The sequence below is a fragment of the Prosopis cineraria genome, unplaced genomic scaffold (genome assembly GCF_029017545.1).
Source record: "Prosopis cineraria cultivar Desert tree isolate PC_DT_omini unplaced genomic scaffold, ASM2901754v1 PC14, whole genome shotgun sequence".
NCBI lineage: Eukaryota > Viridiplantae > Streptophyta > Magnoliopsida > Fabales > Fabaceae > Prosopis > Prosopis cineraria.
The window spans coordinates 25,869,516-25,894,141 of record NW_026555345.1 but is presented as its reverse complement, the minus strand read 5'-3'; the positions used below and the strand labels follow the sequence as shown (position 1 = coordinate 25,894,141).

The window sequence follows — 24,626 nt, the reverse complement described above, 5'->3', positions numbered from 1 at the left end:
AATCTAATTCATTATATTTATGTTAGAGAATTTTTGAAAAGTGAAATTGAAGAGGAAAAGATCTTGATCTCATGATTCAAGCATTGTGCAAAATAAAAGATGTTTAATAAAATGTTTGAAAAAGGAAGATTATAAATTTAAGGTGGGAAAATATTTGTGATAGTTATATCATCATTTATTAAACAGTCATGGAAAGCAATTATCTCCATAAAGAAAATAGGATTAAAAATAGTGATGTTTAAAAAGAATAATTTTGATTTGTAACTCAAGAGCCAATTTACTATTAAAATATTAGTCTTTAAAATATTTATGAAATGTTTGAAAAAAGTTGAAGCTAAGAATTTTCTACGCTACTTTTTTGAATTAATTTGAATTGAAAAGGTACAAAAAAATAAATCTTTAAGAGAAAATAACAATGTTGTTATTTGGGCACTAAGATTTAAACAGCAAACATTATTGCAAGAAGATTAGTTAGGGTAAGTTATTTATTTGAAAAATTATCATGTAAGTGGATAACATTGTAAATTAACTGACTAATAATAGAAATTTCCTTCAAAGAAATTATTATTTCCAATTTATTATATATATTGTTGGTGAATTATAATTATCCTTGGATGGTTCTTTATTTGGATTTTATGAAAGTAAATTATTTTGGTTTGCCAAATTATGTCATGTTTGAACGACTAAGAATTTATAAAAGTTTAAATGAATTTTTATTTGACAAGTCATACATGGAATTTTTACTATAAAACTTATGAAATGTTGGTTATGAAATTTTCATGCATGTTTGAATATTAATATTTTAAAGAGAACTATATGTAGAATACTGATTATTAACAATAGTTTCATTAGTCTATAGCACTATGGTTAATAACTAACTAGTTTAATTTTTTTTTATGGTAAGCTTTGTTCTCATGTCTATTGTTCGTGGGTTTCGTACCATATCTGTTTTGTGGCTTCATACCATGCATGTTTGAATGTTAACATTTTAAAGAGGATTGCATGTAAAATATTGGTTGCTAATGACAGTTTCATTAGTCCATAGCGCTATGGTTAACGACTAGCTATTTTAAATTTTTTTTAGCTCTGTTCTCATGTCTGTTGTTCATAGATTTCATACCATGTCTGTTCCATGACTTTGACTATGTTTGGTTAGTTACCTATATGGATTGTGTGTATATGTCTATTTCATAAATTTGACCATATCCGATAAGTTACCCCGTGGATTGTGTGTCCATGTCTGTCATTTGTTTTGTAAAGTCCTCATAAAATTAATTTTATTAGAATTATGAAATATAAACTTCATTATTTTTAATTATTAAATGTTTATATTTGTATTTAATTATTTAATTTATTTTATTTTTTATGGCTATGTGATAGATTGTTTATTCATTTTTAATGTAATGGTTCAGTATTTGTGAAGTTTATTAGGATGTTTAAATTTTCTAATTTAGTGGCTCTTTTTAATTTTTTTATAAATATATGAAAATATTCATCTATATTCTTTTGATTTTATTTTTGGGAGGTTATTCCTTGAAAATAATTTTGATTTCAAATAGTGTAGGCCTCAGATAGTATAGCCGACATTGAACATCCTATTGAATATTGAAGGGTTTACTACTGATTGGAATTAGAGGTGCTAAAGATAAAGCTTTCTTTTGATGTAAAGTTCAAATTATGAAATTTTATTTTGTAAATTTATCTTTAGGTGCTCCACATAGTTTGTCGCAAGTTTTTGTAATTTTATTTTGTTATATATTCTATTTGTTGGTTGAAAGAAGTTTAACTCTTAATTGATATGATATTTTGTTTAAAATATTATATTATAAAAATTTTTTGAGGTCCTATTTATAAGAAAAATTTTACTAAAATTTCTATAAAAATATTAAAGCTTTTGCTATAGTTAATATTATCAAGGGTATTAAAATTTCGGTATAAATTTAGATATGTTTAAAGATGATTTTTTTTATTTGAGACTAAAGAGATGTGTGGTATGACTCATATTGCATGTGGATTACTCTCTATTTTTTGAATGTGATAATTTCATTTCAATATATAGTGAAATTATAAAATTAAGTTTGGTCAAGAGATTCTCACACTCATTGAGAGGGGCTCTATTAGTAGAGTATCTTTTTTTTAAAAAAATTATTTTTAGGAAAATTAATAGTTAAATCTGAAGATCTTATGAGAAAGCTTTGAAATTTTTTCATATTTTGGGATCAAAATCAAAGTTTTGGAGTCACACATATAGACAGGCATTCAGGTTTCAACTACTTGCTCTTTGTACTTGAAGGAGGGGTGGATGCTCACACACACTGATACCTAATTATGCTCACTTCATTAGAAAATATAAAGTATTTTTAATCAAATCTCATCTCTTAATAAAGTAGTTACTTATCTTTAAACTAATTTCATCTTTCTATACTTATCCCTAATTATACTCTAAAATAAATATAAAGTGATTCATTCAATAGGGAAACTTTAAAAAACATAATGATTACATCTTGAAAAAATAAAAATACTTTATATTTTTGAACATGTAACCCCTCAAAAAATACCTTATATTTTTTAATGGAGAGAGTATATAGTTTATTTTTTCATTATTATTTCCCAAGCCGTTGTTGTTATATGTGACGGTTTCACACTGGCAACAAATAGTTAATTATTATTAGAACTCTGTAAGTTTTAATTTTGTTATTACATCAAGAAGATAGTTTAAACTTTGAACCTCCACCAATACCTCATCATACCATGCAAGTTTCTGAGTTAGACCGAGGTGCCCAAAAATTGATTACTAATAGACTAAACGAAATTCATAATTAAAGTTATTTATTACATAGAAATTGAAACAGATCAGTTGCATACAAGAAGTCACACCAAGAAGAAGAACACAATGGACCTACTTTGATCTTGAAAACAAACCAAAATTGGATTAATATTAGTAAATCCCCCATCTATGGCTAGATTATGCCCACTCATTTACTTGGATTCATCACTAGCCAAATAAAGCGCAGCTTGAGCCACATCTTCTTCTTGAAGATAAATCCCTTCGAGATTAGAATAAACACTAAAGCATCCTTCGTCGTCTAATTTGAAGAAATCTTTTGCAGCAACATTTGCAATGAAATACGGAGACAGTTCACACGGATCCCAAATTTTCCAAGCTCAGCAGCCACATTCTTGGTGAGGCCCACCAAGCCATGCTTAGAACTTGTGTAAGCATGTGTTGCAACCCCTCCTACACTTGAACAAACACTGCCCACATTTATTATGCTTCCCTTTCTTTCTGGAATCATAACTTTAGCAGCATGCTTTGTGCCCAAGAAAGGACCTATTAGGTTCACGGTAAGAACACGCTCAAATTCGGTCACTTCATTGTCAACAATGCTTGGTTTAGCTTCGTTTATTAAGACAGCGTTGTTGACCAATATGTCAAGCTTTTGATGCTTAGAAATAGCAGTGTTTACGGCAGTTTCAACGTCGGATTCTTTTGTAACATCACAGTGAACGTAGGAAGCATATTTGGATCCAATATCATTGCATACAGCTTGGCCTTGTTGGTCTCGAATGTCTGCGATGACCACCTTAGCCCCATGTCTGCTAAAGAGCCTTGCCATGCATGCTCCTATTCCTCTAGCCCCACCTGTGATCAATGCTACCTTCCCTCCCAATCTGCACGCACAGGCATAGAATGTCAAACGACAGCTTCACGCGCGCACTTGCGCACACACCAATATATGAATGAATAAAAACATAAGATCTATCAATATTATAGGATTTCCCACACGATGAAATTGTTTCCATTAAATTTTCAATGTGCATGTGACTATTAAATTGTTTCTACATAAATAATATAATAAGTTGGTAAAAAGGTTTGAGAATCTGAATCTAACATGAAAATTCGATGAGATTTGAATGAGAGATTTCCTCGTCTAAACACAAAATTTTCATAGAACCAGTATGGTATGTGTGTAAAGACGTACGGGAATATGAATCCGACATGAAAATTTGATGAATTTAATTGACTACATACGTAATTTTCTCTGTTAAAGTTCTAAATGTTCAACATACGACTACCAAATTTTAATGTTCTCTATCTTTTGTCTGTCTAGGGATATTTGGGTCATCTCAAGATTTTTTTTTTAAAAATTTGCAGAGAATAACCTGATACCTGATCCTACCGGAAAATTTCATAAATTCAGAATCTTTGTTACTAAATAACTTGTCAATTTGATCCTTTGGTATATTCTCTCACAAATTTATTCATAAATTGATCCCAAAAAAAAATGGTGTCGGAAAAACAATAGACCACAACTGTGCAAAAAAAATATTGAAATGCATTAATAAATAACAATAGAAAAAAATTACCTTGACAATAATAAAGATCCACATAAGAAATCCATGTGTGTTTTTTATGGCAAATTAAACCATTTGGTGTGTGATCAGCGATCATGTGGTTTGCATATGGCTTCGTGCAAGATGACAGACCGTGATTTTATTTTGTCGTCTCCTTTATTTTTATAATCCTTTTTTGTCATTCAAAAAATAGATAAATAAACCCCCAACAATTGAAATACAAGGGCGAATGGTTCTAGTTAATTATGAATCAGAAAAGAAAATAGATTAACAGAAAAAAAAAATCTTAATAGAAGAGCCATGTGATAATTTCCTGCCCGTGTGAGGGTGTATAATATACATACCTTGTTGCTTCTAGAGCGAGCTGTGGAAGACTTGCCATGTCTACAGATATTTCAGTATTGATAGCTTCAGAGGGACTCTAAAATCTTGAAAGATGAAACTATACATGAAACCTCCCTAACTTTAATACATATATAAACACAAACACATATAATCTTAAGACGAAATTTGGCAGCATCTTCGAGGCATCTTCCTCATCTATTTTCGTCACATGCATGGTCGGTTACATACAAATTGTTTTGTTGGAAGAATCTTCGCCAGCTGGTTCTTTGAATTTGATTTATTGGAGTTTAAAATTAATTATTCGACATGGTACTTTTATTTTATCAATTGTCAGTATAAACTTTTGTTGGTAAATTTTAAAACATTTTGTTTAAGTATTTAACTTGTAATGTTTAGTTTTTAGTAAAATAATTTAAAAATCAAATATATTTTGAAAAAAAAAAATCCATCTTTATCACACATCATTCTGTCTATAAAATATTCATTTTATGTTTTTTTACGAATACCAACAATTATACGTCATGTATATTGATTAATAATATTATTATGCAACTTTATATATAATTATTTCAATAATAAAACTAAAATCTTACTGCTGCATGTTAAAATTTAATATCATTGCTGGACTTCATGCATTTGGCTTTCATTGAGTTTTTAAAAATTGCAACTCAGTGCTCTTAATGTGGCAACGATGGTGACATGAGAAGCCAGAACGCAAGGGTGGCAACTTTGTCTTCCTCAATTTATTTCTTCCTTTTTTAATTCAGTCATACATAAGGTGATTTTTCTTTAATACAGCCCTCAAGCAACATTATTATTAGATTATTTACAAATGTAAGACCAATGGCATTACTTCGTACATATCATAGACACAAGGCGTTTTTTTTTTCCTTGTGTGTTTTACAGGGTATGTCCACAATTCATAGCTACGAGACTAATCCTTATTTTTGTTAAATTTACTCCTTCTATCAAGAAAATTTAGAATTAATATTATAAAATTAACATAGACAAGTCATGCAATAGGTGATGTTCAAATAGTGGCAATTTTAAATAATTGGTAAAAAGTTTTAATGCATGTCATCAATGAAAAGTAAAGTTATTATATATATATATATATATATATGTGACACAATAAGATAACATTGGAAAATAATCAATAATCATCAATAAAATACATAAAAGTCCGAAAATTTAGTACTATTTTCTTTATTCTTTACAGAAGTCGTGCATTATATGATAATATGCTAGTTTATTTTATATTTTCATTTCTATTAAACCAGGAATAATATAACTTTTGACCCCTTAAATTTGTTTCAATTATCAATTTAATCTCTCCAATGTAAATTTTTTCAATTTAGTTCTTTAAATTTATTTTGATTATCAATTTGATCTTTATTATTTAAAAAGATGTAACTCTCTATTAAAAATTGCTGACATTGATAACATAATATTGATGATAACCATGTAAATTAATGAAAAGAAGTAAAATTATTGAGGTAGGAAAAAATAGACGTAAGTTTTTTTTTAAAAAAAAGAACAAAACACAATCTAAAGGAATATATTGACAAAAAATAAACTGATTTGAGGGTTATTTTGTTTTCATTTAACTACATATGTATATCAAACCATCAATATAATTTTCACATATTAAATTATTTTGAGAGTTAATTTGTATTTTAAAACTTACAGAACTCACATAATAATTTTAAAAAACATAAGAGATCAAATTGATAAAAATTAAATTTGAAGAACCAAATCAATAACTTAAGCAAACTTGAGAGATTAAAATTCCATTATCTCATTTAATTATATTTGGTATGTTAGTAAATACATAAAATGGGTAAATAATTTAATTTATTTCCCATTATTTCTATCTTATGTACAAGAAGTCACGGCATTTTGATAATTCAATTAATTTCAAACTTTTTTCAACAAAATTTTGATTTCGAACTGAGTCAAAATCATCACAATCAAATGTTTATATCTTAATTTCAGACAAGACTAAATAATATAACTTGTATAAAAAAATCCAACAATAATGAAAAGTTTAGCTTAACGCACGATTTTGTTCTGGTAAAAAATATTTAAAAATTATGAAAGCATATAAGCCAAAACCTTGGTCGTTGATATCAATGATTTATGTCAAAAAAAGACGGCCGTTGAACTTGCCAATAATCTCGTGACTAATGTGCCCATAATATATTTGATTCGATTTTTAAATAGCAATGAATTGCCAATCGTCAACAAAGTAAACTCTAAACACAAAAATATAAGTTTAACCACAAATCACATGCTAATTGTGATGACGTGTTCCATGTGCTGGAGGTCAGAGACTGTTCATCACCTTCCTTCCTTAAAGCTAGCATCTTCCATAACATCATATATATATATATATATATATAGGTCCACACCTTATTACTTGTAATGGTAGAGTTCTATACTTTCCCTTTCATTCAATTGAGAATTTGAGTCATTTTTTGAACTATGGCTTTGAGCTTAACCTTTGTGAAAGAAACAAACCAGGTATATATTAATTTCCCCCTTTGAGTAGTAATCTTTCCTTTCTATTTTCCCTTCTTCTTTACACATCCATATATGCTATCTTAATTACACGCTTGAATAGTAATCATCCTTTGACTATAAACCTGTATATTTGTATAAAACACGAAATACGTTGCATTGTTTATAGCTTATAAAAACTGAAGCTTCCAACAAAGTCTTTTATCACTCTCCCCCCACCACCCAAAAATTGATTTTTTGAAAACTTGTATCTATATGGGTAGCAAGTTGTTAATCCATCCCAAAAAGCTCGTTTGTTAGGTTGGAAAGTGTCTTGAACTTAACTAACCTATTTTTATTGTGAGGCTCATAATAATGTGTCTCCATTCAAGAGACAAACATTCCCAATGGCTTCACTCCATTAACACTCGACTAATGTAATTATAAGTCCAAAGAAAAAACCTATTACAGAATGCTAACTTGTCAAGTGGGAGAAGTTCTTAAACTTATAAACCCTGCTTTTAAGTTATTGTAAGGCTCCATAGCGTGGGACTCATAACACAAACTTCAGATTATATATGGACTCATCCATTGGATCTTGTACTCATTGGTCGTCAGTCTTTGCACGAGAGAATTGTGGGAAAGCTTCGGTTAATCTTTAGAGGGGTAGAGAACCTGAGACTTGATCACTTAGAGACCAAAGGGAGAAACAGATAGAGAAAAATGTTACATAGAGTTAACAGAAATTGAATGGGAGAGGAGAGAGGCTGAGATTAGGAAATCCACTTACATGCCCACTTTTACATTGTCATTTCCTCCATTTGCAAGAGACATTTGGAGATTTTTTTTTGACATTATTTATCTTGTATATTTTTATTAAAGCATTTATTTATTTTTTCCCCTTCAATGCCCTTTATAAATGCTAGAATGAATTTCGTATCTTGTATTACACGTTGATATTTTGTGTCATTATATTATAGGTACTTTTCACTGGAAATTCTTGTGTGAAGGAAGTGATACTAAACAGGCCTCAAAAGCTGAATAGTCTCAATCACGAAATGGTTTGTTGAATTCGCTTCTGTTAGCGATGCAGCTCCCATCTATGCTCTCTTAACGGATTATTTTCTATTTTATGAACTGTAGATTTCTTACTTGTAGGTTTCTATATAAAATTTAAAAAATCTTGAATAGACTATTGCTTAATAATAATCAGAAGCCAAAGTCCTTACTGTGATCATATTCATATCTAATCCTGAGTTAAAGTGATCTTTTTTGGAGAAATACATGACATAATTATCATCTTGTCATGAAGATATAAAGAAATTTAGAATTTTAATATATTCAAGATAGACTTCATTTTTTTTTAATTTTCCCAAAAAAAAAACCCACCTTTCCATGTACGAGTCAACTTTTCTTCAATTTATAAAAGACTAGTTGGTGAAAGCAACTTGGTGAACAATAAATCATTTATCAACTTGGTGAACAACAAATCATTTATTAATGATTTGGACATTAATCAATGACTTCTCTGTCTATTCTTGCAGATAAGTCAGATGAAGGAGAGATTAACATTGTATGAGAACGACCCATCTGTTAAACTGGTCATTTTAAAGGTAATCATAAGCGGTTGAAGATTTTTCGACCGTAAATTTCATTATTTGAATTTAAATGAATTTCGGATATGATGGTGTAATATAGAAGAGTTAAATAAAAAAATAGAAGTATGAGTATCATTCCGCAAGAGTTTATAGACTTTCTCAATTAAATTCTTAATTCCGTATTGATGTGTATTATAAGTTAGTAATTATATAGAAATCATTTCAACTGTATTTTAATTCAGGCAAATGGAAAAGCTTTTTGTGCTGGTGGTGATGTGATATCAGTAGTTACTTCTTCAATTGCAGGTAGGTACAGTCTTTATAAACATGTCATCAAGCAGAATTAGTTTCTCTGCTCTTTCTAAGGATGAGCATCTTGAGATGGGATTTTTACTATTCAGATTTTAATTTAGTTAGTCTAAATTTAAAATATTAACATTATATTATCATATATTATATTTATTTAAATAAAAATTTATAAAAATTATAAAATAATTTTAATAAATTTTTTATTTTTAATCTAGTCTGGATTTAATTTAAAAGGTTTAATTTAATATTAAAATTTTTATAATTGATATATATTAATTATCTAGATGTATTCTGTACAGTCTAATATTTTATCCAAATTTTAATTTGGATGGTTCAAATCTCATCCCAAGGATGAGCATGAAAACAGGACTATTATCAAGCTGATTTTGACATTATATATCTTTCTCTCTCTTTAAATTATAAACTTGACTGTGTTCTTATTTTAACTTTGCCTTAAATATTTTAATAATTTAATATTTCGTTTTTTAAATGTTTGGTTCGCCTTGACTTTCTTTAATATTCTAAAACAAATAAATTTTATCAAAAATAAATTTGGTCTCTGTGTGTGTTGAGTGTCTGTGTCTGATTAATCTTCAAAAATATGAATGCTGATTGGAAATAGGACATTGGACCTATCCGGCAAGCTTTTACAAGAGACAACTTGCATTAGACCATTTAATAGCAACCTAAAAGAAGCCAGTGGTGAGCTTGCTAGTCCCCTCAATATTATATATTTTGATTTCTAAGTTCTATATATGATTGATTACATTAATATTATATGTAAGTGAAACCTAATTGTAGCTATTTTTTTTAATTAATAATATGAAGGTGTGTCTGATTAATGGAGTGGTCATGGGAGGAGGAGCTGGCCTATCCATGAACACAACTTTTAGACTTGTCACTGAAAAAACTGTACGTATATGGTCTTTTCTTCTCTCAACTTACTTGATTTAAATTGAACAAGTGCTCTATTCATCACTTCTTATAAAGATTACACAACTTCCATTACCCTGTATACATATTGGTAATACTATAATTAGTAATACTGATATATTGACTTTGTTAAGAATTGATGGAGGAGCATAGCCTGGAAACGAAATAAAAGAACAAATGTGCAAGAGTAGTGGAATGATGTCACATGTATCTTAACTCATTTTATTATATATTATTTATTAAACTTAATTTCGTCTAAATATCAACTCAAATTTACTCACACTACATAGACATTCTAACATATATATTAAAATCGAAATTGTGTACAATATATATATATATATATATATATACTGTAATCATTGTACTAATTTTGTATCATTCATTTAATAATAGGTGTTTGCTATGCCTGAGGCATCTATAGGACTCTTTCCAGATGTGGGTGCCTCATACTTTCTCTCGAAGCTTCCTGGCTATTTCGGTAATATTCCCATTCCATCTTTCTGTACTATTTACATTATCAGCATTTGATTTTGGCAATTCCTTATGAGAAAAATATTTTATTTTAATAACAAACATGCGTGATGCTTATTGTTCATGTGGTACTAATTATTTTGATTCTCCTATATAAATCACATGCATATACATATAGGGGAATATCTGGGGTTAACAGGAACTCGTTTGAATGGAGCAGAAATGCTTAAGTGTGGCCTAGCTACTCATTTTGTCCCTTCCAAGGTATGCATATATAACAACATTATATTGTGTCCCTCTGTGCATGTGTGTGTGTTTCCTCAGCCTCATACATATTCTCTTCCATGACTTGGAAATTACTATATTTGATGAGAAAAGTTTATATATTTAGCCTTATATACTTAATATTCTTTTTTTCAATTAACTCAAGACATGAGGATTTTTTATGGATTATTTATACCATAATAAATTCCTGTTATTAATTTAGTTAAATATTAAGCTCTAGTTGTTATAATTTGATTGGATATAAGTATGTTAAGTATATAAAGCCATATACATAAGTTTTATCCTATAATTAATCATGTGACATGACCCATTAGCTAGTAAAATTCACATCATTTTCCTCCGTGCAACAGAAGCTAAATTTGCTGGAAAATGCCCTACAGTCTGTGACAACTTCAGATATTTCAACAATTTCTGCATTAATTGATAAATTTACTGAAATAGCCTATCACAAGGAACACAGTCCTTTGAAGAGGTAATTTTGTGGTTATTCTGTTTCATAATATATTTACACGAGCTTTTGTCAACATTACAAGTTATTAGCTATTAAGTTTAATTTTATTGGATGTGAGATTTTTTACATTTATTCAAATAATCTACTCACACTAACATATAATAACTATCCAACCATATGCGCATGGTACCTGTACTTAAGTCCTTTTTTTTTCTTGGTTTCTAGTATTTCATAAGACATGCTGATTACAGTAAAAGTTCTTTTGACAAATTAACAGACTGGACACAATCAACAAATTTTATTCAATGTGAAACTTTTCACATTTACTCAAATAATTTGCTCACACTTAGATACCTTAACATATAATAAATGTCCAACCATATATGCATAGGACGTGTACTTAAGTTTTTTTTTTCCCCTGTTTCTAGTATTTCATAAGACATGCTGATTACAGTAAAAGTTCTTTTGACAAATTAATAGACTGGACACAATCAACAGATGTTTCTCGAAAGGATCTGTTGAGGAAATTATTTTATCCTTGGTACGCAAAGTGTAATTTGATGTTCATTTTTCATATTGAAATCGGGATTTCTTAGACAAGAATAATATATTGTTCGAATGTCATAATTTTTGTAGGAAAAGGAAATAGAAGTTAATGGAGCAGAAAAGTGGATAGCAGATGCATTAAGTTTCATGCGTGCATCTTGTCCGATAAGCCTCAAGATATGGCTTAGATCAGTAAGTATATGTGCAAAGATGTATTACAAATACAAATTACTTTAGAAAATTACAGATTAATGAAATGAATTAAGCTGAACGTGATTAGGTGAGAGAAGGCAGAGTACAAAGCATTGAACAATGCCTTTGTCGAGATTACAATATTAGCTGCCATTTCTTGCGGAGAACTGTCAACAACGATTTCTATGAGGTGAGCACTAGTAGAAATACTCTCTCAGTTAAAATATAAGGCATTTTTAATCGAGTTATACCTCCTAATAAGTTGGTTAATTGTCTTTTAAATTGATACTAATTTTTTATCTTTATCTTTATTTGATAGGGTGTCTCACTTAAAAGTGATTAAAGATAGTTTTGGGGGAAAAACTCATTAATTACATATTCAAAACCTAAAAATGCCTTTAACCAAAAAAAAAGTGAAAGTGTTAAATGTAAGGGAGGGTGTTAATTGTGATCTAATTATGATTGATTTAGATTGACCCATGACATTTATTTTAATTATTGTACATTTATTTGATATTTATTAGGATATTTCATTTTATTATCTATATAAATCTTCTTGTGGTAATCAATAGACAATGCAAAATTTACACCATTCCTGATCTCCCCCCACCCCTTTTCTTTCTGGAATATTCTCATAATTGCAGGGCTCAAGAGCAAAGCTATTTGATAAGGACAACGAGGCTATGGTAAGACATATAGTATACCATCTCTCTGTCAACTTAGAAATCATTTTAATGAATATAGCCATGCATTAATTTTGAGACACTATATTATTAAATGATAGAAGGCTTTTAATCTCCTAAGGTGCGCCACTCCATTCTAAAATCTTTCTGATATGAAAAAAAAAAGTACCGATCTTTCCCTATAATAATAATAATAAAAAAAAAACATGACACTAGTCGTGTAAAAAATGATTAAAAAAGGTTGAAGCTGGTTAGTGAAGAATTTACCTCTTCATTGCATAATTACAATTTTTGTTGGTTTTATTTTTGTGTCTAGTGGGATCCTCCAAAGCTGGAGATGGTGAGTGAAGAAATGGTAAATCAGTACTTCAAGGAGGTTGAAGATCACAATTGGGAGTGTCTGCAACTTCCTCGCAGATCAAACGTACCAAGCAAGCTGTAGAGTGAAGCCCAGGATGAGAATAGTTACATATGGCATGGAAATGGAAATGGAAATGGAAATGATGGATTATTTTGTCTGGAAAGCATAATATTGTTGTTGTTGTTGAGCAGTAGCAAGTGAACTGTAATGAAGTATAGAACATTAAACATTAAACGATGACAGTAATTTGGGTTATTTGGATCTGATTAAGGTCTTGGGTGATTATTATTTTAGGCTTGTTTTAGATAATTACTAACGTTGCATAAATAGCACTGATTCAGTGTTATTGGATAAGAAGTCATAAGTCCTGATGATTTTGTAGGCAAAACTGAGTAGACTCACAATCTGAATCATGCCTGAAGACACTATCGTTAAAAGCTATTCCACCACACTAAATTGATTACGCAACAGCTCTTCAAGAGTAAATAAATTCTTCCTACTAAAAGTAGGGACACAGAACAACAAAAATTTACAGAACAAACTTAGTTAACTGTACAGTGAAGCAGTGTGATAAAAGAAAAGAGAAAGGCTAAGAGCGCAAAGATTTTCTCAGAACTTGTGGTAAGCATTACCTTTTATAGGCAAATCTTATAATGCTGGGCAATAAAATCACTTTAATCACAATTAAAAAAATCTGTTATCAAAATAATGAGGCTAATAAATAAATTTAAATAGGGGGTTATAATAATTATATTTATTAAATTATAATAATTTTTTTTGAAATACCTATAAAAATTTTATAATATTCAACAGATTTTTTTTTTTGTTATTTTAAGAAGCTTTTGAGCAATTAAGCTCATTTGGGCCCAAATTCTTTTGAGGTATGGCACCACTTGCTGGGCCCAGATTCTTTTTTTTTTTTTTTGCTAGGAAAATGATACGGGAAGATATACAAAAGGAAAATTGCCATAAAATCCTTGGAAATTGTTTTGAGAGACCAATATCAATTTAAGGACCGATCGATGCATGTCAAGCCTATCACCTTATATATCAGGCCTATGACTTTATACCTCAAATCTATTACCTTGTATTCCAAGTCACCCCAATCTTATCATATTGTATCTAAGAGCAAGAAAGACAAGTTCACCAACTTGAGAAAATTTCTGTACAGAATAAAACTATGATGGCTGAATACTAATTACTCGCCGTTGAAGTATGGTTTAAGCATTTTTTAAAAGAAAAAACGAAGGCAATGAAAAAAATCCAAACAAATTAAAGTCCAAATAGAGGGAATTATTAACAGTTAGGCTAATGACAAAATTTTCTGAAAAAACAAGTGGTAAATATTTATTCAAATAATTGTAAATATGAATTTAAATTGCAAAATGAGAGTTATTTTCAGAATTTAAATATTTCATTTGTATTTGAAATTCCTAAAAATTTATAATTATAAGGTGAGCTAATTGTTGGTAATTTTATATTTTAGAACTTAACCGTCTTGATCTCCCTTTTAAGAATTATTTTTTAAAAAATTTATTTGAAATTGCCTATCAAAATTAAATAAGCTCACAACATATATCTTTTCTGATAATAATTATTTAAAAATAGAAAAATATCCCATATTTAACTTAATTAAGAAAAATTTTTATAACTAATAAATAGTGCAAATTATTAAAATTTTTACATCCCACAGAAATAGGTATATAAATGTTATGTCAGAAAGAAGGAGGAGGTGACATATTAAACGCTGGCCCACTCTGGAAGTCTGAAGGCCGTGAACCCGAAGATTCCCGTATGTTACTGTGACCCTCGGTCCAGATATTTGAGAATGTGGCAGATATGCATATATGTCACATATTAATTGTCATTCGACGACCCATATTGAAATGATGAGATGTTATGATGATATTCAAATTTTCATGTTCACCGAGGTCCTTGCACCCGCAAATGGGAATGGACAGAATTCGCAGACAAGTTAGCAATTTTACCCACTCCCAGACTTTCAAAATCTCGTCTCTAATCAATAATCTCTCAAATGGTAATCTCATCATCATATTCTCACAGCCAAGCTTAAGTTCTGTGACATTACACTGAAGGATGTCCAAGCCAAATGTTGCTGTAAACTAAAACCACAAATAACAAAAAAATTCAAATGAACACACACACGGGGAAAGATATCTGATATTGGCTTGGTTATAGCAGTAAATGAAACGCGCCATATATGTGTAATGTAAGGATCAGAATTAAGGTCCAGCAAAATTTGTTTTACCTTTATGCAGAAGTAAGAAGTTGTATGAAGATCATAGAAGATTACGTACAGCTAGAGTGAGCCTAAGGGTGGCACTGACATGAGAAAGAAGAGAGCCTAATATAGCCAAGAAAAAACTTGCCGGCAATACTTCATATAAAGGGCTGTGTTATGTGTGTGTGTATATATATATAGCTCCGGCAAGTCATTCTTGGCTGCACTACACTCTCCTCCTCTCCATGCAAGTCCCCTTCAGGCTGTTTGCCGCAATCTCACTAGCTGCAATGCCCTTATTATGCAGTGTAGGGTCCATATATATATATATATATATATGCAGAGAGAGAGAGAGAGAGAGAGAGAAGAAAAGGAAGAGAATTACAATCACAACTTGATAGATATATAAAAGGAATGGAATCTCCAGCTAGACTAGCGATAATGTAGAATAATGGTGGATGACAGAGATATTCCTGAAGAGGGACTTACGGGAAGTGGCCTTACTTGCCAACCAAAAGCCATAGAGTGGTGTAAAAGTCGTCACACCGCCTAATTGCCACGTCCTTCCAAATTCTTTGCTTGATTGGGTTTCGCAGATTGGGGACCAACCCTCAAAAATCAGGGCCCACCACTTCTCTTTTTCTGTCATCCATACCTATTCTCACGATTGATGATTCCCAGAGAATCTTTCCCTGGAGGCGAAGTGATAATTTTTTCTATTCAAAACTAATATTTTATTATTAGATGAGCATGTTAATGCTCAATCCAGACCAGTACACGTTTTCCTCTCGTGGGAACCCAGACCAGAACATGGCATGATAAGCATTCATTGCCAATGGCCTCTCTTAAGGAAAAAAAGAACCATGATATAATTGTTTATTATATATATGATATTTAGAGAGGCTTGGAGCAGATTATTAACTTTGTTATTTATCAGCTACTCTCTAGAAGACACTTGTTAGGATATTAAATAATTTTTTAAATATTATCCCTATTTAATTCCATTAACGATGAGAAAATATGATGCAAATTTGAAATTTTTTTATTTAAATTTGATAAAATTAGAATTTTATTATGTTTTAGACAAAGTTAATGATATATGCCTTATAATGGAAACTGGAAACGGTATGCAGCATGTACATATCAACATTTGTATTTTTATACCTTTAAAAATTGATTGATGATTATAAAGGATGATTTTAACAAGTAGTATTAGTACTACTGGTCATTCCTTTTTTTTGTTACATCTACTTTTTCATTTATTAGTTTATTTGCAATCAACAGATATTCAAAAATTCAAATATTGATTTTAAACCATGTGTATACCAAATGGTTGGTTCCAACGTTGATTAGTGTACGACTTTTTTTTTTTTTTTTTGTTTTACTGAAGTTAATGCATTCACAAAACAAATCAACTTATATCAAAAGAGTTAGATCAATCCTGAACACTCTCATCATTCACCTCCTCTTGGGGAAGGGGTTGGGGTGATCAAAAGTACAAAAACTAACATCTAGTCTATAAGATAGTTTGGCTAAATATTCAGCATATATATTTGAATCTCTATCAACATGATGAACAATCACGCTCCATTCTCTGTGACATATAAGGCGAGCATCATCATGATCAATAATCTCCTTAAAAGGATGGGACTCATCAAAACCGTTGACAATTAGCATACTAGCTTTAACACAGTCACATTAGACATCCACATTGCATATACTCCTGTTCCAACTTATGGTAAGTCCCTGGATAATAGCGAGAAGCTTTGCCATCACAGGTGGTACAATAATAAGTTTGAAACTAAAACCTTGAACCCAAACACCTTGCTTATCCCAAATGAACCCTCCACACTTGCTGCTTCCATTACTCAGCACAAACCCATCAACTTCCAGCTTAAAAGCATCAATTATTTTCATAAGATTATTGATTGGTCATTTTCTATCATAAGAAAGGAAAGGCACCATCTTATACAGATCTAAATCCAAACAAGCTCTAAAGAAACTAGAGTGAGCTACGGGATGAGGTTGGGAATGATCATCATCAAGAGCCTCACATTGATCCACCCAAATATCCCGACAAATGTACCCAAATAGAATTGCCCAGTTCACCTTTCTGGTAAAGTTCTTGCCTGCTTCATTTTTCATATTCCACTCCAGCCAATCTACATTAGTGAGGGTAGTGAATGAGTTCCAACTCTCCTCTCTGACAACAACTTTCCACCTGTCAAGAGCATTCGGACGGTCACGGATTAGGTGCATTGAGTCTTCAATAGCTTCACACCCAAAGGGACAATTCCCCTCAGTTACCAAGCCTCTCTTCATCTTGAGTTCATATGTGTGAGTCCTTCCATATGCAAAGAGCCACATGAAGAATTTTATTTCTTCCAGAACAGGTCACCTCCATAACATCTTCCAGATACTATCAGCTCTCTCATGTGTGCCTGTAGACAAAAAAGAGTAGGCAGATTTAACAATAAAAATACCATCTGAAGCATGGCAGTTGAAATAAATGTTCTGCATGAGAAAATAACTTACCATGTGCAAGTGTTGTTTTGCAGCGTGAAGTTACCAATAATTTATAAATAAATAGAGGATAGAGGAGGTTCATGATGAATTATCTGAAAAATGGAATCAATTCAATGGAGCGGGTTTAATAGTAATATTTGCCGATTCGGTTTAAGACACAATAAATGCAAAATCTATTATTATATCAGAGGGCATTTAGTATTTTTGTTCATTGATTTTAGATTTGTGGCCTGGTTCCTACTCTGTTTGTGCTTTATTCCTAAAAGATTTCACTTTTAAAAAGAACGTTATTTTAATGCATGTTATTTATTGATTGATAGGACATGTCACTATTTCAACGTTTCACAAAGTGCTTCGGTCCAATTTCCACTTTTCGTAAATAAAATGTACTAAGCATTTTAAAATTTCTTTCAACAATTCGTTGGAGTATGCATTTTCAACATATTTGATTTCATGATTAACCGGCTTTTATATTTTTAGTACGCTTTTAAGTTTAAGTTTAAGGCTTCAATATATGAAGGGGACAGCATAAATATATTTTCATTCATGGATTTGTTTTTACAATGATAAATTAATTCATTAGTATTGGATACGTTTAATTTATATTAATCCGTATGTGTTCATGTTATTTAGTCTTAATTAATAATTCTATGGTATAGACATAGTTTAAAATGCTTTTGTATAACTACCTGAAATGTGAATTTTACTTAAATCACACCATTAATTCTGTCAGAAACTTTTGTAAATTTCAAATGATTAAAGAATATAATTTTGATTCTCTACACTTTGCTTGAGTTTTGCTACAAGTTTTTATATTTTTTTTGTATTTTAAGTCCTTATACTTTTAATTTTTGGTATTCTTAGACTTTATAACATCGCTCATAGATGGACTTAAAATACCGAAAAGCATGAGTATAGAAACCTAAAACACTGAAAAAAGTACAAGTGTCTATAGCACAACTTGAATAAAGTGCAGGGACCTAAAACTATGTTTTCCCATTAAAGAAACTTATATCTAACAAAAGCCATTAAAAATTGCATAAAATTGTTTTCCGTTAAACTTATAATCACTTTTACTTAATTTTTGTTTCTCAAAAACAAGACTAAAAACACATGAAGTTGCATATAGTAGTAGTGATGATTCAGGGAAATAGTAATAGCTTAGAATTATTGTTGATTTTATAATATATGAATTACTTAATCTTTATTGAAATTGATGGTATTTTAGAGTCTAGGATTCAACTCCACTTCTGTGTGTGCGTGTGTGTCAAAAGAGGCTTCCTAATTAATTCATTTACAATCTCTTATGTTTTTTTTTTTTTGTGTGACTGAAATACAATCTCTCATGTTATTAATTATTAATCATCCTAATTTTGTCAGTAGGTCTATTTCTATCCTACAAGCAAATTATCTACCCAACATCACAAGATTCAAATCTCACACAACCCAATAATTATTGAATATCTATTATAATTTCTGAGCTTCATTAGAAAACCCAAATTAGTCCAAAATGATAGCATATTAATAAGGAAGCTTGATGAGTAATAAAAAAGTGATGAAAAACATACTCAGATTGTTTCCATCTCCATTTAGCTCCTTTACAACCAAATATACCATCGTTAAGCTCCATAGTCAAGCCTAATATATATCTATATATATGTATATTTTTTCTAAGGAACATGCTTCATATTCAACCAAGAAAAACACATTCGTCATGTTTAGTCCTACATTTGATTAAATTTAATTTTGGTTCATTTTTTTAAAAAATTATTCCATTGTTTTTATCAATTTTTTTGGTCGAACTACAAAATAACGATTGATAGTTCAGGGAAAATTACGAAGGAGGTCAAATAAAAAAAAATAATTGGCCATGTTTGGCGGCAGGATGCCAATTAAGTGACAATAAAGTCAACAAAAATATCCTCAAAAGGCAAAGTAAAAATCAAACCATGCATGGGAATGTGTGTAATTGGAACTGTCCAATGGGATTTGAACTTCTTTTTAAGATTTTAATTCATTAGGATGGCATCGAATGTATCTAGCCACCATGCAATTGTGCGGCGGTTGTCATGACTTGAAATTCGAGTTATAACCGACGCATAGGTTAAGCTAATTACTTAACCTAACAAGCCTGAAAAATTTTGCCTCTCACACAAAGCATCAAGAAAAACACAATTTTTCTCTATTCAAATTTTCACTGTTCGTTATAAATTCAATTATCAAGTCAAAACAATATAATTCAAATTAGCAAACATGATTTTGCATGTAACCTTGACTATTTTGCCGACAACACCACAAAGTGGCTCTAACACTTTCATAATAGTTATGTGTTGAAAATTGTATCATAAGATCAATCATTCACTACTACAAAAAATATCTTTATGAGCACGTATTTTGAAATGTTTAGGAAACAAGTGCTACAAAAATTGGAGACGGAACCTACCGGAGAACTTTTTTTATGTGTATAACATTTAAAAATAAGATCCATGAAGTAGAATTTGAAAAGGAGATTTATGATGAAATGAATAGTGAAAAATTAGCGACTAAAAATATTAATGATATTTTGACCAAGGATTGGCTACAAACCACACAAATTAGTTTATACATCAGGTACTTTCTAAATTTTATTATTTATTGTGGTATTTATTTAATTTTAGTTGTGAATGATTCTTTTTTTTTTCATTTTAGGTACTTATATCATACTTTCGTGGTACCGAGCTCATTGCTAACAAAATTTTTATTTATTAGCCCTCACAATACTAGTACCTATAGTGTTGAGTACTATTCTTAAAAGATTACTGATGCATTCAAAGCCAAATGTAAAAGAAACATGTTATTTTTAACTCCTCATAATCTAAGGTAAATCATTATTATTGTTTATTTTTAAATTTAGTTAATATTTTAGTTAATGAAATATTTTATTTTTTCAGGAAACATTGGGTGCTTATTTGTATCAATCCATTCGTCCCTGTAATTTATTATCTTGACTCATTAAGAGATAGTGACTATAAGAACTACAAATCTATGAGGATATTATTTCATCAATAAGTTTTTAGTTTTATATTCTTTATATATGTTTATTATAACAATTAGTTTTTACTTGGTATGCTTAATCATTATATTATAGGGCTATAGCACGTTATTGGGATGATGAAGGTCCCTCTCCAAACACCAAAAGGCCTGATCCTGTTGAGTTCTATTCATGAAAAAGAATAAAGGTTTGTATTATTTTCTTAATAAAACAAGCTCGTACGTATCTAATGATTGTTTAATTGCTATTTTATGTATGGTATTCTAAATATACTATTATGGATTGATGTAGAATTTTTAAAAAATTCTAGAACATCCAAGTTATAAGGGAGACTCTATCAGATTTTTGACAGCAAATACTTGTATTATATATATATAACTTCATCCCTAAAGTATTTTAAATTAAGGTGAAATTTATTTCTATCATATTTTGATAATGACATCTATTTTATGCATGAATACTATGTTATGAAGTTTATGAGAGAAGTAATCACACAACAAGAGTTGATCATTCTTGAAAATGTAAGTCAAAAGCTTTGAAATTAAGTTAATATAATGTTAATTGCTTAGATATTACTTTCATATCTTGTGTAGTATTTTGTTAGAGCAAGATCTTCGCATTTTACTATGGAGCAAATAGAAGATTTAGTTGAAAAGTGATTAGAATATATTACTAGCTGTTTGTGATAGAAAGTTAGATTTTAATTTTAAAAAAATACAAATAGTTTCATTTTATAGGTTTGTTAGAAATTAAAGTGGCTAGTTAGGAAATTAAAATTGTTGTTTTAATTTTAAGTTCTTTCCTTGTATATAAATTTTTATGTTGATATTATTTCTGAATTAATTTTTTATATTATGATTAATAGTCATTGTAAAAGAGACATAAGGGAGAAATTTTGAAAAACATATTTTTAAAAAGATAAATACAATCTATGGGAGCGCTCCTGTATAGGATACATATGGGAGCGCTCATTTCAAGAGCGCTCCTATAATATCTCCTCTTTCTAATCTCATAATTAAATTCAAGTCCCAGATAATTAGGAAATGGAATTATAATAATCATCAAAATGCAAAATTTTCATTGGTTAACAAAATGGGAACCCCAAGTTTATAAAACTAAAATCATTTTTAAGTTTTGCAATCAAACAAATCAAAGTTCACAATTACACAGAAGCAAATGATCATTGCATAAGTGAATGCATTTGTTTAAAAATTTGAAACAAAAGAAATTTTGAAAAATTTTGAGGTATGCATTGTGGCTTGTTGAACATGCGCCGTGGCGTGTTCGCCTCTATGACATGCACTGCAACTTGTGACAACATGTATCGTGGCATAATTACACAAATTTTGACAGTGAATTCTGCTGTCAATTTTGACAGCATTAGGGCTAACTTCTGACGCGCCCTAAATCTCCGTCCGATGTTTGAATGATGTGAACTAAGTGTTTACGAAAAGTTCTTTCCGGGCTTTAACTAATAGCATTAGTCTCTGACTCAAATTCTTCTTAAAATAAAATTTGGACACCCTTTTCAAAACTTACACTTTTATAACATGTTTCACAATCTCAACTATCCCAACTAAAAACCAGGGACCAATAGCTACCACCACCAATAAGACCACATATAAATCATCAAGACCAACTCGTGCAATGCACCATAATACAGAGAATATTCCCAAATTAAATTTTCACTACTCAACCCCTTAAACTCAAAAATATAAAAAGGGGGAGTTTACCACAATTTTTATTAAATGCTTCCAGATCATCACATAATATACTCTACCCTTACTTGCATTAGTATTTTGGCCCTATCACCATAACACATAAAAATTAAATCTCTCCCTAGTGCCTAAAATACAATTACATTTTACATTTTACATAATACAAGTAAGTAACAAAAAAGAAATCCTAGTTGGCAATTAAAATTGTCATACACATAGGTTTACCTAAAAATAAAAGGCCTATTATAAAGGGATCGCGATCTTAAGGCTCTAGGTGTTTTCCTCTGTCCATACCTCTTGAGCTATTTTCTATAATATTAAAAGATAATGGGGTGAGTACAACTACTCAGTAACTAAGGTCTGACTAACCCATACTAATGCAATTCAATTAGTTTAAATGCAAGTGACAGTTAATATTAATACTTTAACCCAAGTGAAACAATTGAAATTAGATATTCATAATTTGCAAAATCATTGAACTCCCAATAAATATTAATACGAAAATCCACTACTATTATTCTCAAAGAAATTTTGCATCACAAGGCATAAAACTCACAAATTTGATCTAGTAAATTTCCTAACAAATTAAGCCACACTTTCATTTCTTTTTATTTTATACATTTTAATGATAAATCATAAATCAATAAACTAATAAACACACACAAGCAAAAGATAGAATTTCTCTGGTTACCTCAAACTTTTGAGAGGTCAAAGGTTTTACCCCTCAACTACTCACTCTTGAAGCTTTCAAGAAGCTTGAATGGTGCCAATGGTAATTACACTACAAGCATTTACCATGCAAAACATCAATATTCATTTTTGAACTATTTTCTACTAACATTTTATCATTTCTTAATACTCAAGATTTATTCTTGACTCATGTAAAAGTACCCATAAGGCTTTTTAGCTTCCTTTAACTCTCATTAATAACATTAAGCTTTTAGATAGGCATTAATGAAATCACATTATTCCCAACCACCAAATTTATGAGAACTTCAGATATTAAATGTCCTCCAACCACCAATCATCATAAAATCATAAATACCAAGTTTACTTAGCTCAATTTACTCTCATTGACTCTATTCAGGTCAATGGGTTCAGACCCATAACTTTTATGGATCGAAAATCATCATTATCAATCAAACCCTAACCTCTACCATCAAGAAAATGGAAGAAGAGAGGAAGATTTAAGCAAGGAAGCTTACTTTTAGTGTTTATAAGCTCCAATTTATTCCAATAATCAATTTCTTCAAGCCCTAGCTTACCTCTTTTGTCACTTTCTTAGATCTTTTTTTTTCTCTTTTCTTTTACTTTAAATTCGCGACTTAATACTGCAAAATTCTGACCATACATCGCGGCAGATGCATAATGCATCATAGTGCATGGTTCAAAGGGCCTCATCCAGGCGTGTTGTCATGCATGCACCGCAACAGACCAACCACAAGCCGTGGCACGTGGCACATAATCACTTCCTTTAGAAATTCTTCCTCTTTCATTCTAGGTAACCCAACTCTCCTTTGGTCCCGCATTTAGAACTAAAATTGAGACCAAACACGACCGTTACGCCTCTCTGACCACACACCTCACAAATACACTTAATTAGTCTATTTAAACTTAATTAGTCTTGATTTAAAATTGAGGATGTCACAGCTCCTATATGCCAACATACGGGAGCCCTCATGAAATGAGCGCTCCCGTATGTTTATTGCCTCTGCAAATTATTCTTTTATATATAGGAGCACTTTTCTAGAAGCACTCCTATGTCCCATACATAAGCGCTCCTATATATTCCAGAGCGCTCAATATGGGAGCGCTTCTAAGGGAAAAGAAAACGCTTCTATAAGCTTATTTTGTAGTAGTATAGTTATAATTATTGTGGGGATGGTTACTTTAATGAGCAATGCCCTATATCTCACCTTTGGATTATATAAAGGATGATTACACTAGGGCCCAAACTAACTTACATTATAATAATTATAAACCTAGATGGAATCATGAACAAACAATGTCTTGGGATTTTATTCATTCTCTCTCCTCATATGCACCACATCATCACACATCACAATACTCATGTAGA

At 30.4% G+C, this 24,626-nt stretch overlaps 1 long non-coding RNA gene and 2 pseudogenes across 2 annotated transcripts; 1 reads left to right on the top strand and 2 right to left on the bottom strand.

Moving 5' to 3' along the window:
- Nucleotides 1-2,777: 2,777 nt before the first annotated feature.
- LOC129293889 (borneol dehydrogenase, mitochondrial-like) lies at nucleotides 2,778-4,797 on the bottom strand (annotated as a pseudogene).
- Nucleotides 4,798-7,137: 2,340 nt separating this feature from the next.
- LOC129293517 (probable 3-hydroxyisobutyryl-CoA hydrolase 3) lies at nucleotides 7,138-13,125 on the top strand (annotated as a pseudogene).
- Nucleotides 7,770-15,560, bottom strand: LOC129292771 (uncharacterized). Of its 2 annotated transcripts, none has more exons than XR_008588985.1 (3): nucleotides 15,302-15,560; nucleotides 12,939-13,107; nucleotides 7,770-7,889 (listed from the first exon to the last, which is right to left on the bottom strand). It is a non-coding gene; the product is annotated as an uncharacterized LOC129292771 (long non-coding RNA). The 2 variants fall into 2 exon arrangements; XR_008588984.1 differs by lacking the exon at nucleotides 7,770-7,889 and adding an exon at nucleotides 10,269-12,155.
- Between the last annotated feature and the right edge of the window lie 9,066 nt (nucleotides 15,561-24,626).